We start from the raw sequence: 15,601 nt of genomic DNA, 5'->3' as shown, positions 1-15,601 counted from the left end.
ATTCTCAAAGTATCCTTGACTAAACTGGGATCATGCAGTGGAAATATTAAAAACTTAATCACATGGGTCTAAATATAGATAGGTTATTATATTTATGGTTGATAAAATTTTCAATGTATTTATTCTTTTCTCTAGCTCCCATTTTGAGTGGAAAGGAGGGTAAAATTATATGAAGAAAAGTATACTTTCTCACAAATTTACAATGGATTATAACTATAAAAAAGATTAATTATCTCCTCGTGTGAATTTGAGGAGAATTAATGGAAGGTGCAATACTGGGACCTAGATCATGTAGTAAAAGAAAGAGCCCTAGCCCTGAGGACTTGGATAAAGGCTGGTGATCTAGGGTGGAATATTTAGAGAAATCATATCACTACCTCAATGAAAAACTCAAGGTAGTTTACAGTGTTGCAATAGGTAGAATAAATTTAAAATAGATGAACAGCGCAAGGAAGTTGACTCTTACCAGTCCACTCATGAAATGCTTAGATATAGCTCTTTGAGGTTCCACTGGATATGTTTTCATGTCATGTGCATAAGTTTAGGTACACCTAATTTTGATTGATTTTTAAAATAGTTCTGCTAGGCTTGATTTGTGTCTAATCAATTTGGCTAATGAATGTTCAAACATCTAACAATAATGATATAAATTTGGCATATTAAAAATGATACCAGCTACCTTTTATTTTGTACTTTGCCTGTTTCAGGCTCTGTGCTAAGGGATTTACTAGTCAGATGTCATGTAACTCACAATAAACCTGAGCTAGGTATTTTTACCACCATTTTAAAAATGAGAGAACTAAGACTCAGAGAGTTGAAGTGACTTGCCCAAGGATTGCTAGTAAGGAGTAAACAAGAGCATCAAATCCTGGATATCTGACTCCGGAATTCAAGTTGTTGTTTTGTTTTTAAACTGCTAGATATAGGACCTCATACCAGGCCTTACTGACAAGGTAAGAAGGTGGACTAGAGGAATATTAGGACTGCACTGTGAGTAGCGATCTCTGGGGGTGACAAAATACAGACAAGTCATGAGTTAGACAAAGAAGACCCACACTGCTCACGGTGGATTATTCCCCATGACATTCCTACTCTATGCTTGTAGGTTCTCTCTTAATTCTTGAGAATAGCCAGGTGAGGGATGAGATACGGACAGAGCAAAGGTACAGAGTACTCAGCTATGCAGTTTGAGATGAGGCTGAATTTTCATAATAAAGAACATTGCTTGTATGTTGGGAACCAAAATTTTAAACAGTAGATCTGCTTCAGATAAATTGACCATTTGAGAGAAACTGGCAACTCAAGACCCGTTGATCAGCTCATATTTAAGAAATACTCTGGAGATATTGATTGCCTGGACAGAATGACGAGCTGAAATCCAGACATAGTGACATTTAAACACACTGAGCAGTTTAGATTTACCACCCAGTATAAATGAATAGAACATCCTATATACAGTGGCAAACCAGACAAAGTACTTATTGTCCATTAATTACCGTGGGATTTTCCTGTATGCCCCAAATTACTGTGTGTGTGTGTATATATGTGTATGTGTGTGTTGCCAAGGAAGAACATTGGCCTGTGATTCCTTCCAGATTTCAGTTTGCCATTTTCTATTATCTACTCTTCCGAAACACTTATGTATGTTTTCCAAAGTCTCCTCAGGAGATAATTTTCACTTGATATTCAATGCATCAATTAATGCATGAACCTGTTAATTTATAAATATTAACGTTGACAAGCGACAGACAGGTAATGTCTTTATATAAGATTTGTATGCATTTTTAGAAGTTATTTCTGTATTTAAAAGAAAATTATCCTACTATTTCTACAACATGTGCTTCTTAAACATTCTTAAACATACCGTTTATTTTGGACTTTATACAGTGCATAAATGTGGTAAAAATTGCATTTGTTTCCAAATCTACCACAATGACAGACTTAGAATTTATTTATAAATATTGAAATCTCTAATGAATGATGAAAAACTAAACACTCCTTCCAGAGCTTAAACATTGGACTTATTAAGTGTTGCATCTGAAAAGCATAAATTGGTCAACTGTGGTTGCAATAAAATTGATAAATCAAAAAAAGGAAAAAAAAGAAAGAAGAAAGTAAAAAAAGGAGAGAAGAAGGGATAGAGGGGTAGAGTGAGGAAAAGAAGGGGGAAGGAAAGGAGAAGGAGGAAGAGCAAACATTTTACAACATTTAAGATCTGCTTGCTTTCTGCATGTTACGGCAAAAGTACATGGTTTATGCTTATTTACATGCAATACTAGAGAACATTGTAAATTTGCATAATTAAGATGGTCTGGAAGTTCATATTAAACTTGAGTGAAAAGTGAAGACATGAAGACACTATTAAGGGACTTTTCTTTTTCAGAGACTTAGGGAGAAACTGCTCAGGTTTAGACTGCGTAGATAGAATTATAGAACATAATGTTGGAAGTGGAAGGTTTAGGTGTTGAATTTTAGATTTTCACTTAAATAAAACATTTAGAATGTATTTGTGCTTTTGAATGCATTTTATTATACTCATGGAAATAAATCATGTTTTTGGGAAAAAAAGAGACTATCTCCTAATTTAGAGACATAGTGTTAATAGTTTAAAAATGCAGACTACAATTTTTAAGAATTTTAACATTTATTTAAAAATAGATAGTTTAAACCACTCTCAGCAGTTGTGTGGGGAAAATTTTAACATTCTGTAGAGAGATTTATAATGGTCTGCTAACTCTCATAGAATTGATTATGAGAATTACTCTGCCATTTGTAACTTAGCGTATCTGCAATTTGCATCTATGTCAATAACTTTAGACTTGACTACATATTTTTTTGAAACTACAGTAAACACAAAGTTATACCATTGTTTTATTTTCAGAGCACTGGATTTCTCTCTCCCTCAGAGTTCAATAATTAATGAAGAAAAGGAATTTGTATGAACATAAAAGTAATATTTCACATACTTTACAATTTAAAGATCAACAAAAACATGTAAAATATTTGCTTTTGGAATTCTTTATGAATAAGGTAGATAACTATCTACCTTGATTCATTTAGGCATAATTTTAAGATTAAAAGCTAGATTCAGAAGCCCTCAAATTTTCTCATTTCTGTAATTAAAATATCAGATGCATTTTCAGTTGAATTTTTTCCCCTGAAAAATCCCTTAAGTGTGGTAAAGATAAATGTTATTCAAACTTTCTTTGTTCAACCTCACAATAACAGTGATACAATTTACCTTTTCTTTTTCTCCAGAAAAGGAGAGGGAAAATAAAAGTCAACCTCTTATTAATGTCAATACAATGAGGATAGTTCTATGTTGTTGAATGATTTCCAGAAACAGTTGGAAAACACAGTATTCTAGAGTAATAATTTCTTTCCCCCAAATCTTTAGTCTTGCCCAGCAATGTTGATGTCTCAGGGCTTCTGAAAATGCTCACTTGTGGTAATAATTTACTCAGTGTTGTTGGAGCTAAATACTTGTTCCTTTGGGGATGTTATTATTTCTTCAAACCAAATGTTATACTACTTATTAATAAAAAACTCACATCCATCTTACATTAAATATAAAAACAAATAAAACCTGTGGATTTAGCTCTGTGATTGTTGTGAAAGATGGCAAATTCCCTAAGCCACCATTCATTTAGCCATTTATTCAATCAATCATTCAACAAATGTTTATTGAATTTCTAATATCTGTGTAATATTGCTCTTGGCGTCTAATGAGGGGAAGGTGTTGAGAAGAGACTTAACATTCCTCAATTTTATGGTGTAATTTTGGCAAGAAAATAAGCACGTATACATTTAGTTAAGAATTGAAAGAAATAAAAAGTGAAGAGAGTGGCAATATGTTAATGACGTCATATTCAGCAAATACTTATTGATAGCCTCCTATGTACCAGACTCTGTTCTAGACACTTGGCGCATGTCAGTTACTCAAACCAACAAATGTGTGTCCTGTAGAACTTATATTCTGGTGAGGCTGATAGTCAACAATAGACATATGAAAGTAGTTTATTATTATAGCATATAAAAAGGTGACAAGCCCTTCATGAAAAAAATATAAATAAAGAAGTGAAATAAGAGAAAACATTGGGAGTGCTGGGAGAAAGACTGCATTTTAATCAGGGTGGTCAGGATAAAGGAAGGTAACTTCAGAGAATGGAGTTTACCATGGACTTCAGCACTCCTGCAGGGAAGGAGGTAGAAGGGAAGCTGGGTAGGGTTTTGATGTGCAGATAGAAGACAGAGGCTTTTCTAGAATATGAGCGGTAGTGAGCATTGGATATAAGAATCATTCTAAATTTTTTCCTTTGTAACTATAATAAAGATTGTCAAATAAATTTTTTAAAGTTCAGTTACTTGTAATAGAGCTTATGATTTACAAACAGAATAAAGTAGAAATGTGTTTAGTTCAATTTAGCACGCTTCTTAGCTTGTGCTCAGTTCAGTCTGATCCAGGGAGGGTTAAGGAGCCTCCCGTATTTCTAGGAAATCATCACAGCTGTGCTAGTTCGGGAATGCTGATGCAGCATAACCAAGACCCAAGAGTGAAATACTACCTATATGACAATATCGCTACCCACCAAATCCCATTGTTAAATACTTGTGTTTGCATGTAAATGTAAGCTTAAGATGAAAGAAAATGCAGATCATTTTGAGGCATAGCCCTGATGTTTCTTTTAAGTTTTTCAGCATTTGGTCTTCTCTCTCCATTGTCAAATAAAGACAGCATGGCTCAGATAAGACTTGGCCAAAACCAAAACTGTTAATGTATTTGGAATGGATTTAACTTCAGGATCCTCAAAGTATAGAACTCTCAATTCATTTGTTAACTCAAAAAAAATTATTGAGGGCCTAGTATATGTAAGGTACTTTGGGAGAAACAGTGAATTCAACACTGAATCAGGAAGGCAGTCCCTATTATCACTGAGCTTTATTTTAGTGGGGGAAGGGATAAAGGTAATATCTTAATAATAACTAACTAAATACTGTTCGGTAATAAGTACTAAGAAATACGAGGAAACGGAGAGTGATGGGCAGGTGTTTTTTATTGAGCACTTATTTTGTGTCATGCACTATTACAATTGCATTGTATGTACTATCTCATTTGACCCTCAGCATAACCTTATGTAGAAGGAGTTACTATGATCCCCGTTTTGGAAACTAGAGAAATTGAAAGTTATACAGATAATAACTGTCAGACCCAGAAGAAATGGCGCAAGTAGATTCTAAACCAAAGTTCTTAATGAATTTGCTGCCCTGCTTTCAGAGGAGGCTGCATTTGAACCAAGATTTGACTAATGTAGGTGTCAGCAAACTATTGCCCCTAGTCCAGATACAGCCAACTGTTCTTGTAAATAAAGCTTTATAGGAACACAGCCACACTCCTTCATTCACATATTGTTTATTACTGCTTTTGGGTTGCAGTAGCAGAATTGAGTATTTGTGGCAAAAACCACATGGCCCACAATCTTAAAATATTTACTACCTAACTCTTTATAGAAGAATAACTACCACTAACTGAACTAAAGAAAGGGATCAAACCATGTGATATATTGATTAAAATAACCTTCCAGGCAGAGGGAAAAATAAGTGGAAAAGTCCTGAAGTGGGCCTGGGATTGACATATCCAAGGGAAAGCAATAGCCCAGTGGGGCTGAAGCAAAATGAATGAGGCAGGTATTATTGAGAGATAATAAATATATAATATATAAAAACAAAAATATATAATATATAAAATAATGTATAATATATTAAAAAAATATATATATAATATAGAAAAATATAAAAACAGTTGGTAGTCAGATTACTAGGGATCTTAACAGTCCTGAAAAGGATGTTGCACTTGATCCTAACATGGGAAGCCGCTGAAAGATTTTCAACATAGAAGTGAAATGTTTTGATGTAGTGGACAGTATGATGTGCTTCCCAGTTCCCTGTTCAGGACTGAAGGGATTACTTCCTTACAGGATGAAAATGTTGGCAGCAGAAAACCCTTAGCCATTACTCCCTTCTAGAATTGCCTTAACTGAAGAGAGCTGTTTTGCCAAGGCGTGCCTCATTCCTGGGGCAGGCTGCAACAATGGCTGGTTGACTTGATATAAAGCTTCAGTTTTACTGCCCAAACTTGGAACAACGGTGCAAGACCACAGCAATTTCAGAGCTCCTGTGGGATTAGCTGAGGCCTTCATTGAGACTGCATTGGAGCAGAACTTCTCCCTCTGCCCAATCCTGCTTCTTTCTGCTGCACAGGTGATGATGCCTAGGGCATGTTCTAATAAATCTCCTTCATGCTCAGCTCTGCAGCAGAGTCTGCTTCACTGGGAACCTGACCAGCAATATCTGACTTGCTTATGGAAAACATCACTAAAAGTAGACTATTATAGGTGGGCAAGTGTAGAAGCAACAAGAATGAACAGAAAAATGTTCCAGCAATTAATGCAAGGTATGATGATGTACAGATGAAGGGATGTGGTGAAATTCTTAGAGTCTGGATTTGTTTTGATGGCTGGTCCAATAAAACTTGTAAGTAAATGGGAGGTGAGGTATGAGAGAGAGAGCAGTCCAGGATGGCTGCTAAATTTTTAACCTAAACAATTGACAGATAATGAGAGTTTCTGTTTTTGGGGATGTGTTGGACAAGAAAGTAAATCAGGAATTTGCTTTTTGTATGTGCTTTAGACTGTTATGATTAGGGTCTTATTGTTATGCTGCAACAAATTTCTCCACAATCTCATGACTTAATACAACAAAAATTTCTTTCTCATTCACATGTAATCCAACGCAGATGTCCAAGCTGGGCAGTTCTTCTGGACACTATTTCCTTAAGTTTGGCTAAAATTTGAGCTGTCTCTATCTCATGGTTCTACCATTCTTTGGCTTTAAGATCACCTTGCTGTCCTCTACCAGCAGACAGTAGGAAATCACATTCTATACCTACTCCCAGCCTGGAAGAGAACTGCTATGCTGCCACCTACAGCCTACACCAAGACTTAGTGACGTAAGTCCACGTAGAAATTAGCTTAGGAGGAGCTACAGGGAAGTGTAGTTCCTCATTGAGTACCTCCTTCTCATCAGCTCTATGCTATAAGTAAAAGCACTAACTTTTGGCAATCACCAAGTCATCTCTGCTGCATCCATGTTAAGTATTAGATTCTTATTATACGTCCTAGTGGAGATGTAAAAAATTCATAGACCATTTATAGGTCTGAATTCAGAGGAGATGTCTGGGTTGAAGAAATAAATTGAAAAATTTTCAGTGAATATACAGCATTTAAAGCCAAGAGATGGCATCAAGTTTCCTAGGGGTTGGGTGTACATTGAGAAGAGAAGACATTCAAGTCCAAAACCTGGGTCATTTCAGTTTTGTAAGTTGAATGGATGAAGTGAAACAGCAAAGAAAACTGAAAGGAGATGTCAGTGAAGGAGAAGGAAAACGAAGAAAGTGTGGTTTCCCTGAGGCTAAGAGAAGAAAGCATTTTGAGGCTGAAGTAATCAACTGTATCAAATATTGCTGCTAAGTGGAGTAAGATGAATTTCAGAGAATTGATCACTCAGTTTGCAACATGACCTTAATAAGCATAGTTTTGTGGAGTAATGCACCAGACAGCTGTTAGAATAAATTTAAGAGAGACTGGACAGATGTGAAGTGGAAGCAGCAAATATAGCAAGTCTTTTGAGAAGTTATATATAAGGGCACAGCAATCCTCTTATGAGTCAAGTCCTATAGTCAGTATCTGAAATAGAAAAAAATACACACTGAAATATCTGACATTATTTCAGTGGGCTAACTCATTAAGATATGGGTGGTACATTATTTTAGCAATATCACTACACTGGACTTCAAGAGAAAAAAAATGATATGGAGGAATCTACATCTTTAGTTATTTTTACCTCCCCACCTCCTGTTTCTACCTGCTTTAGCACTATTCATTTACTTTTGGTCATTTGTGTGTGTGTGTGTGTGTGTGTGTGTGTGTGTGTGTTTGAGCAAATTTTTGAACACTCCACTGCTGTGATGTCTTTCTACCCCAAATTATCCAGACTTGGATAAAAAGTCTCATTTCTATACAGTTTAACACTGAAATATTTTGACAGGAATTTTTAATAGGATAGTAAGAGAACAGCAACAGAAAAATAAAAAAAATATATATGAAAACAATTCTATTTATAGAGTTCAGCTCCATGGCTGAAATGTACAGTAATTCTGCTCTGGCTGGCAAAGAGCTTGGTGGAAAAACACTATTATGTTTCTCTTCTCAATCTCATGTGGTCTGAACTCAGGGGAAAAGCAATTGACTCTCCTCTCAAAATGTCCAGAATAGCTGTAATCAGAGCTGGGTGACACAGAGAGATAGAAAAGAGACAAGAGAGAAACATCTGCAGAACTGACAAAATGCTGATCTCTTTATTGGGAATGCTACCCTTAAAACTGGCAATAAAATTCAGCATATGGAGATATATATATATGTGTGTGTGTGTGTGTGTGTGTGTGGTTTATATAACCAGATTGTTATTTATTGGAAGTGTAGGGAGTAGTGATGACACAACTTAATGATTTTCTTTTTATTTGGATTTCTATCCTGTAAACTGTGAAAATATCTTAGTAGAGAACAATGGGAGTCTACATCTTAAAATTGAGGCTTAACTATCTCCATTAAGATTGAAAGTCAGCTTCAGAGCTCTAAAGAGACTAATGGAAAGAAAGAGAAAGAAAAATTGCATGATAGCAATGGTTCTTATAAAGTCGAGGGAAAGAAAAAAGACATCAGGAAGATATAGCTAAGAAAATACCATTAATATGAAAAGATTTGCTCAGTATCTTCTAGAGATTTGAGGCCTTTTTTTTAACGGAAGTTCTCTATTTTGTCCCCCTTTCATCACAATATTTTCCTCTTCTCTATCCAAGAAAGTTCCTATAGTTTATTTTAAGATCAGGAAAATACATGGCTGCTGTTGGAGAATTCCTTCTAAAGGACTTGGTCTAAATGAAAATCATCAAATTTTGGAAAGGATAAAGAAAGACACAAATTGACAGTGAAGGGAACATTTTTATTCTTGCTTCATTTCATTACAAGTCATGTAGACAATTGAAATAGAGCAGGGAAAAAGATTTTCAGGAACAAATAGCCCCCTACACTTGCAAACAGAAGCTTCTAAAAGAGGAAAGTGATTTTAGATTGAAAGTGTGCCTGGCACTGTTTCTTTGATGGGCTGTGACAGTGTGAGCTCTTGGGTAAAAATTATGGCAGAAAAATCTTGGCTTATTAGCACTCAGTCTAGATGAAGTGTCAATATGATGATTACTAGAGATTTTTCTGAAACAGGGCTTATTCGAACTAGATGAAGAAGGAATTACAACAAATTGAAAATGGCATAGATTTTTACATTGTAAATCCTTGTGCTAGAATGGAAGGATAATATTCTTGTGACACTTCTTTATTGCCCTTCATTCTTTCTTTCATTTGCTAACTTTTCAGGCCATCTTCTCTGTGTTCTGAGTGATTACAAGGCAGATTTATACTTACTTGCTTCATTTCTTTCAATACCGGTACAAGTGCTTACAGATAGAATTATTTACTATAGGAGGTGGATATTGTGATTAGATTTCCAAAGATGCATGGCCCTGTGTGTGTTGACTACACCATCTGTCCTTTCAGCATAAAAGTCTTAAAAATGGATAATTTTTTTGCACTTGATTTTCATTTTATTTTTTCCTATTTGGATGACTCCCAGCATCAAGATCAGTAGGGCCTGGGTTTCAAAATGGCCTGGTAATTCAAAGTGGCAGAGTTGAATGGTTTTTTTTTTTTATTTTAAAATAAGCTTATTGAAATTTCCTAATTGAAAGCACGTCCAGAAGGCAGTCCTGTGAATGGAACGTAGCTGGTAACAGCAAGTGTTCTGCTCAAAAGCCTCATTCACGTAGCACCGTTCTGAAGAAAATGGAATTTGTAACTGCAGATTTTCTGAAATAAAATCACATCCAAACAGCAGGATTTCTAAACAGAAGGTGCCTTATAACTATGTTCTAAAATTAAACTGATTTAAACTACATTCATTCTAAATGGAAAATGTACTGTAGTTGTTTCTATATTAAAGTCAAATTCAAATTATTGTTATGCTAAGAGCTAAGTAGCTTAAATAACTTCTGCCATGTAATGAAGATTAGCGTGTTCTTCATATTAGATTTGCAGAGTAATTTTAGGGAAAATGTTTTTCTCTGCACTTGTTTCACATAGAATATGATAGGAAAAATTCATGGTTTGAAGAAGATTGCTCTTCAGTAACGTGATACTTGTTTCAAGTTTCAACCTCGTAGAAGACTAAACAATATAAGACATTATTCAACAACATAGCTTTTAGAGAAACAAACCATTTTAGCGACTTGCTTTTTTTTAAGTTACATAGGGCTCTCATAATATGCAAATAATATTGAATAAATACTTTGTGGAAAAAAAAAGAGATGGAGCTTTCTAGTGTATGGCGTGTATGGCCCACAAAAATGATGGCTTATTGGTGAACTACTCAACAGAATTAGGATTCAGAAGGAATATTAAAGCTGTTTTGGCATTACAAGTCTTCCTTTCAGAGAAATGAAGCCGGTTTTACAAAATTCACCAGCTCAGCTCTTGTTATACATCCTAACATGTCTCTTAATGGGAAATCAAATACTAATTGATTAAGCAGAAATGAGTCTGTTACTCACTTGTCTGTGCTCACAAACAATAAAACCAATAACATATTTGAACACTAATATTAATATACTACATCTATATATATAAAACATTTAGTTTTTTCAAACACTTTCACCTTAGCTCAAAATCCAAGCAGAACGTCCTCATCACCAACAGTAATTTTCTCTCTTTCAAAGTCTTTAATCCAGGTGTCTGAATAAAGAGGATAAACAAGATTTCCCAAAGCTATGTTTTATATATTTTGTACTTTTTTCCTAAAGCTGATGCTACTCGACATGCTCATTATCTATGTGCAAAGTGGGTACTGAGGATTCTAATTGACGACCAGTAGCTCTTTCACATTTTTCCTGCATAGCATTACTAGCCTCTGACTTTGTCACAGCAGCTGCTATGAGCAGCACCTGGAGCGTCTTGAGATGCGGCTATTTGTGCTTGTATTCTGTCTAAAATGAGAGTGGAAAATAAAAAGAAACAAAAACAAATTAGCTTTATCTCCCCTGAGTTCTTTCTATCAGGCTAATGTGGCCACTGTAATTAATCACCAGAGAATTATAGCTAAGCTTAAGTGTAAACCTCTTCAAAAGATGCTTCTGACTCCTTATTTACAATCTTAGCACTTGAAAACACCAGGGAAGTGCTGCTTAGGCATTTTAATATACATTATTCAAGTATGTTCTCTTTCACTGAAATTGAACAATGTGTTGAGATGAGCGTTGTTTTGATGCTATTAGTCGTATTAAGCTGTGTATTTTGCTTTTTCTAAAAGGAATGAAAGCACATTTTACATTAAAATGCCAAATTCAGTTGAGGTAAGCTGAAGTGGAAGGTATTTGAAGCACTCAAAAAATGTATTTTAAAATATGTGGTCCATATATTTGTACCAGTTTTTAGGAAATAAAGTAAAAAGAAATCATGAAGCATTTTTTATTTTCTGAAAGGTGAATACAAAATATACACATTTACTTACGGGAAAAATATTTTCTATAACTAAATTAAAGTTGGCATTTATCAAGTGAATAGTAATACAAATGGCGCTGTTGTAGACTTAATTTTGAAGGAAGAGACTGAAACTATATTTCACGGAACCATATTCTCATCCATTACGTTCTTAGATCATGAGGTTAGAAAGAATCTCTCCAAAATTAATTTTATTTTGTAAATACCATATTTCAGTAAATCGTTGTGCCATTCCCATTGTCATCCAGCATTGGTATGGATGTACCAGTAGTATGAATTAATTATTTTTTGTCAGCTTTATTTAGGTGTGTTTACATACAGGAAGATGCACATATTGTAAGTGTACAGCTCAATGATTTTTGTCTAATGTGTATTCCAACGTAACTGCCACTGAAAACAAAATATATTTCGAACACTCCTGAAAGTTCCAAGTTAATCCCAATTGCCACACCAAGGAACCGCTAATCTAATTTCTATCACTATATGTTAGTTTTTCCTGTTTTGGAACTTCATGTAAATGAAATCTTACAGCATGCACTCATTTTGTTTTCATCTTCTTTCATTAAACAAGATTTTGAGATTCACCTGTGTTGTTGCAAATGTAAGTGGTTTGTACATTTTATTGCTGAGTAGTGTTGCATTACATAAAGAGACCACAACTGATTGCATCTCTTTTCTCTTTAATGGATGTTTGTGTTCTATGCAGTTATTGGCTATTAGGAATCTATCTACTGTATATCTTACACAAGTTTTTTTTCTTTCTCTTTTTATTTCTCCTTCAGGTATGATGTTAGTTGTAGTTATTTGTAGACACCTTCTCGAATTGAGGAACTTTATTTTTCTAGTCTGCTGTGAGTTCTCTTTTTTTCTAAAATCATAAATAGGCACTAAATTTTGTCAAATGCTATTTCTGTTCTATTGAGATTATTATATTTCTCCTTTATTCTTTTAATGTAGTGAATTATATTAACATTTATTTTTATAACAGATTTATGATATAGTCATATATCATATAATTCATCCACTTAAATATACAATACGATGATTTTAGTATATTCACCGTCATTACAATCAACATTAGAACACCAAAGAGAAACCTCATATTCATTAACACTCAATCTACATTTCCTGCCAACCACCTCAGCCCTGATCTCTTTTCTGTTCCAGTAGATTTGCCTTTTACAGACATTTCATGTAAATGGAATCATACAATACATGGTCTTTTATGATTGGCTTCTTTCACTTAGCATGTTTTCAAGGTTCAACCATGATGTAGAATATATTGGAACTCCATTTCTCTTTATTGATAAATACTATTCCAGTGTATGAATATACCATGTTTATTTACTCATTCATCAGTTGATGGGCATTTGAGCTATTTTGACTTATTGCTTATTATGAGTAATACTGCTGTGAACATTTGTGTACAAATCTTTGCGTGAAAAAACATTTCCATTTCTTCCAGGGATATGTTTAGTAGTAGAATTGTTATCTCATATGATGGCTCTGTGTTCAACGACCAGACTATTTTCTAAAGCAGCTGAACCATGTTACACTTGGCTTTAAATATAGGTTTTATGATTATTTGGGTATGGCAAGGGCAATAGATCAGGAGATGGCTGCCAATGAAAAGATAGCTTGTTATACTTACAGATCCCAAGAGGAGGGGACATGCCATATCACGAGGGGCTGAATGGGGAAGCACCAGGTTGGTCAGGAGCCAGAGAGGAGTGAGGGGAGATTTGTGCAAGACACTTTTTCTACTTTCTGTGAGAAGGAACAAGTGAAACAAGGTAGACAGGGCTGGGATTGGCTAGTTTGAATAATTTTAGTGGGCTCTGTGGCATAGGAGCTGGCCTTGGTTTCCGTTACTTGGCCCTAGGCTGATTAGGACAGATGGGTAGTGGCCTAACAGATAAAGCAGATAATTGGGGATATGGGCTCTGGGATAGTCACTCCAGGGTTAGCAAGGCCCAAGGTGTCAAAGCCACAGGCTATGGAAAATAAATGTCATGGTTAATATAATATTACCATAAGCAATGGATGGGGGTTCAAATTACTCCACAGATTCACCAACAATTTTTTTATTGTCTTTTTAATTATAGCCACGTTAAGAGGTGTGAAATGGTATCTCATTGTAGTTTTGATTTCTAATTTGTGAAGACTAATGATTTCTAGCATCTTTTTGTGTGCATATTCATTATTCGTATATCTTCTTTGGACAAATGTCTATTCAGACCCTTTGCACATTTTCGATTATTTGGCTCTTTATTATTGAGTTGTAAGTGTTGTAAGTGTTGTAAGTTGTAAGTGTAAGACAGAATACGATTCGTTATTGAAGCTGCATGAGTCTGAATTTTTATTTTCAACATTTTTAAATTACAGATTTCTTTTTTAGAAAAGATAGTTAGATTTTTTGTGTGTGTCAGTAATGGTGTGTATTTTATTCAAATAACTTATCCATTTAGTCTAAACTGCCATATTTATAGGAATAAAAGTGTTTATAATATCTCTTTCATATCCTAAAGCACCCCTTAGGATTTGTAATGGTGTCACACTTTTCATTTCTGATATCGATAATATATTTTCTTTCTATGTCATTTTAACTATGGGTTTAACAATTTTGTTTCTTTACTTAAAATACAAATGTTGGCTTCTTTGATTTTTTTCTTATTTTTTTCTATTGTGTTGAGCTCTCCTTTCATTTTTTTAAATTTCTATCCTTCACTTACTATTTTTTTCTAATTTTCTCTTCTTTGCGTAGACTGTTCTAGGTTGAAATGTAGATCACTGATTTTAACCATTTCTTCTTTTCTAATATATGCATTTCAAACTATAAATTTCACTACTTTAGCTGAATCTCACGCATTTTGATATGTTGTATTTTCATGATATTTAGTTTGATTTTTTTTAAATTCCCTTTGTAATGTCATCTTTAATCCACAGATGATTTAGAAGTGTGTTGCTTAATTCCTAACTACTTGGAAGTTTCTTATATATTTTATTGCTACTGCTGCTTAATTAAGATCCATTGTGTTCAGAGATCCTGCTGTATATTTATTTCCAATTTTTAAATATATTAAGACTTGTTGTAAGGCCCAAAATATGGTGATTATTCCACATACGCTTTTGAAGAAGGTATATTCTTTATTATTTCGTGTAACGTTCTATAACTGTCAGTTAACTCAGGTTGGTTGAAGTGTTGTTTGTCATCTATTTCCTTACTTTTTAAATTTGTCTTTTTATTCTCACTTACAGTGATGAGGATGTTATAAACCTCTAACCAAGATTATAGATTTATCTTTTCCCCTTTATTTCTATCAGGTTTTGCTTTATGCATATTTAAGCTCTTTCACTAGTAATTACACAATTCTGACAGTTGAGTCTTCCTGAGGAATTAACCATTATCATTATTAAAAAAGATACACTTTTTCTCTGACAGGACTCCTTGTCTTGAAGTCTTTTGAAAAAATGTTAATAGTGCTACGCTGTCATTCTTATACTTAGCGTTTTCCTTTTCCATCTTCTTTCTTTTAATCTGTTTGAGATTTAACATAGTTCTCTTATAAATAGCATGTAGTTGAGCCTTACTTTATATACAGTCTGCTGATTTTTTTCATTTTAACTGCAATGTTTTAACTATTTGCATCTAAAGTAATAATTAATATAGCTAGGTTTAAATCTATTGTTTTTTCCCTATATAAAGTGTAATTGCATTTAGATCCCTTCTATATTTCGTGCTCTAATTGTCACGTATTTTCTTTCTACAAATGTTATAAATCCCCAATATATTGTTATTATTTTTGTTTCAAACGCGAAATGAACTCTATCTTCTCAAGCTAGTGTGATGACACTGCCTGGGACTCCCTTCCCTGTGCCATGTCCTATAAACTTTCTGCAGTCAGTAAGTTGAGGCAATCATAAGCTCATTTGATTTGTTT

The sequence above is a fragment of the Equus przewalskii genome, chromosome 2 (genome assembly GCF_037783145.1).
Source record: "Equus przewalskii isolate Varuska chromosome 2, EquPr2, whole genome shotgun sequence".
Taxonomy (NCBI): Eukaryota; Metazoa; Chordata; class Mammalia; order Perissodactyla; family Equidae; genus Equus; species Equus przewalskii.
Note: the sequence above shows the minus strand (reverse complement) of the source record.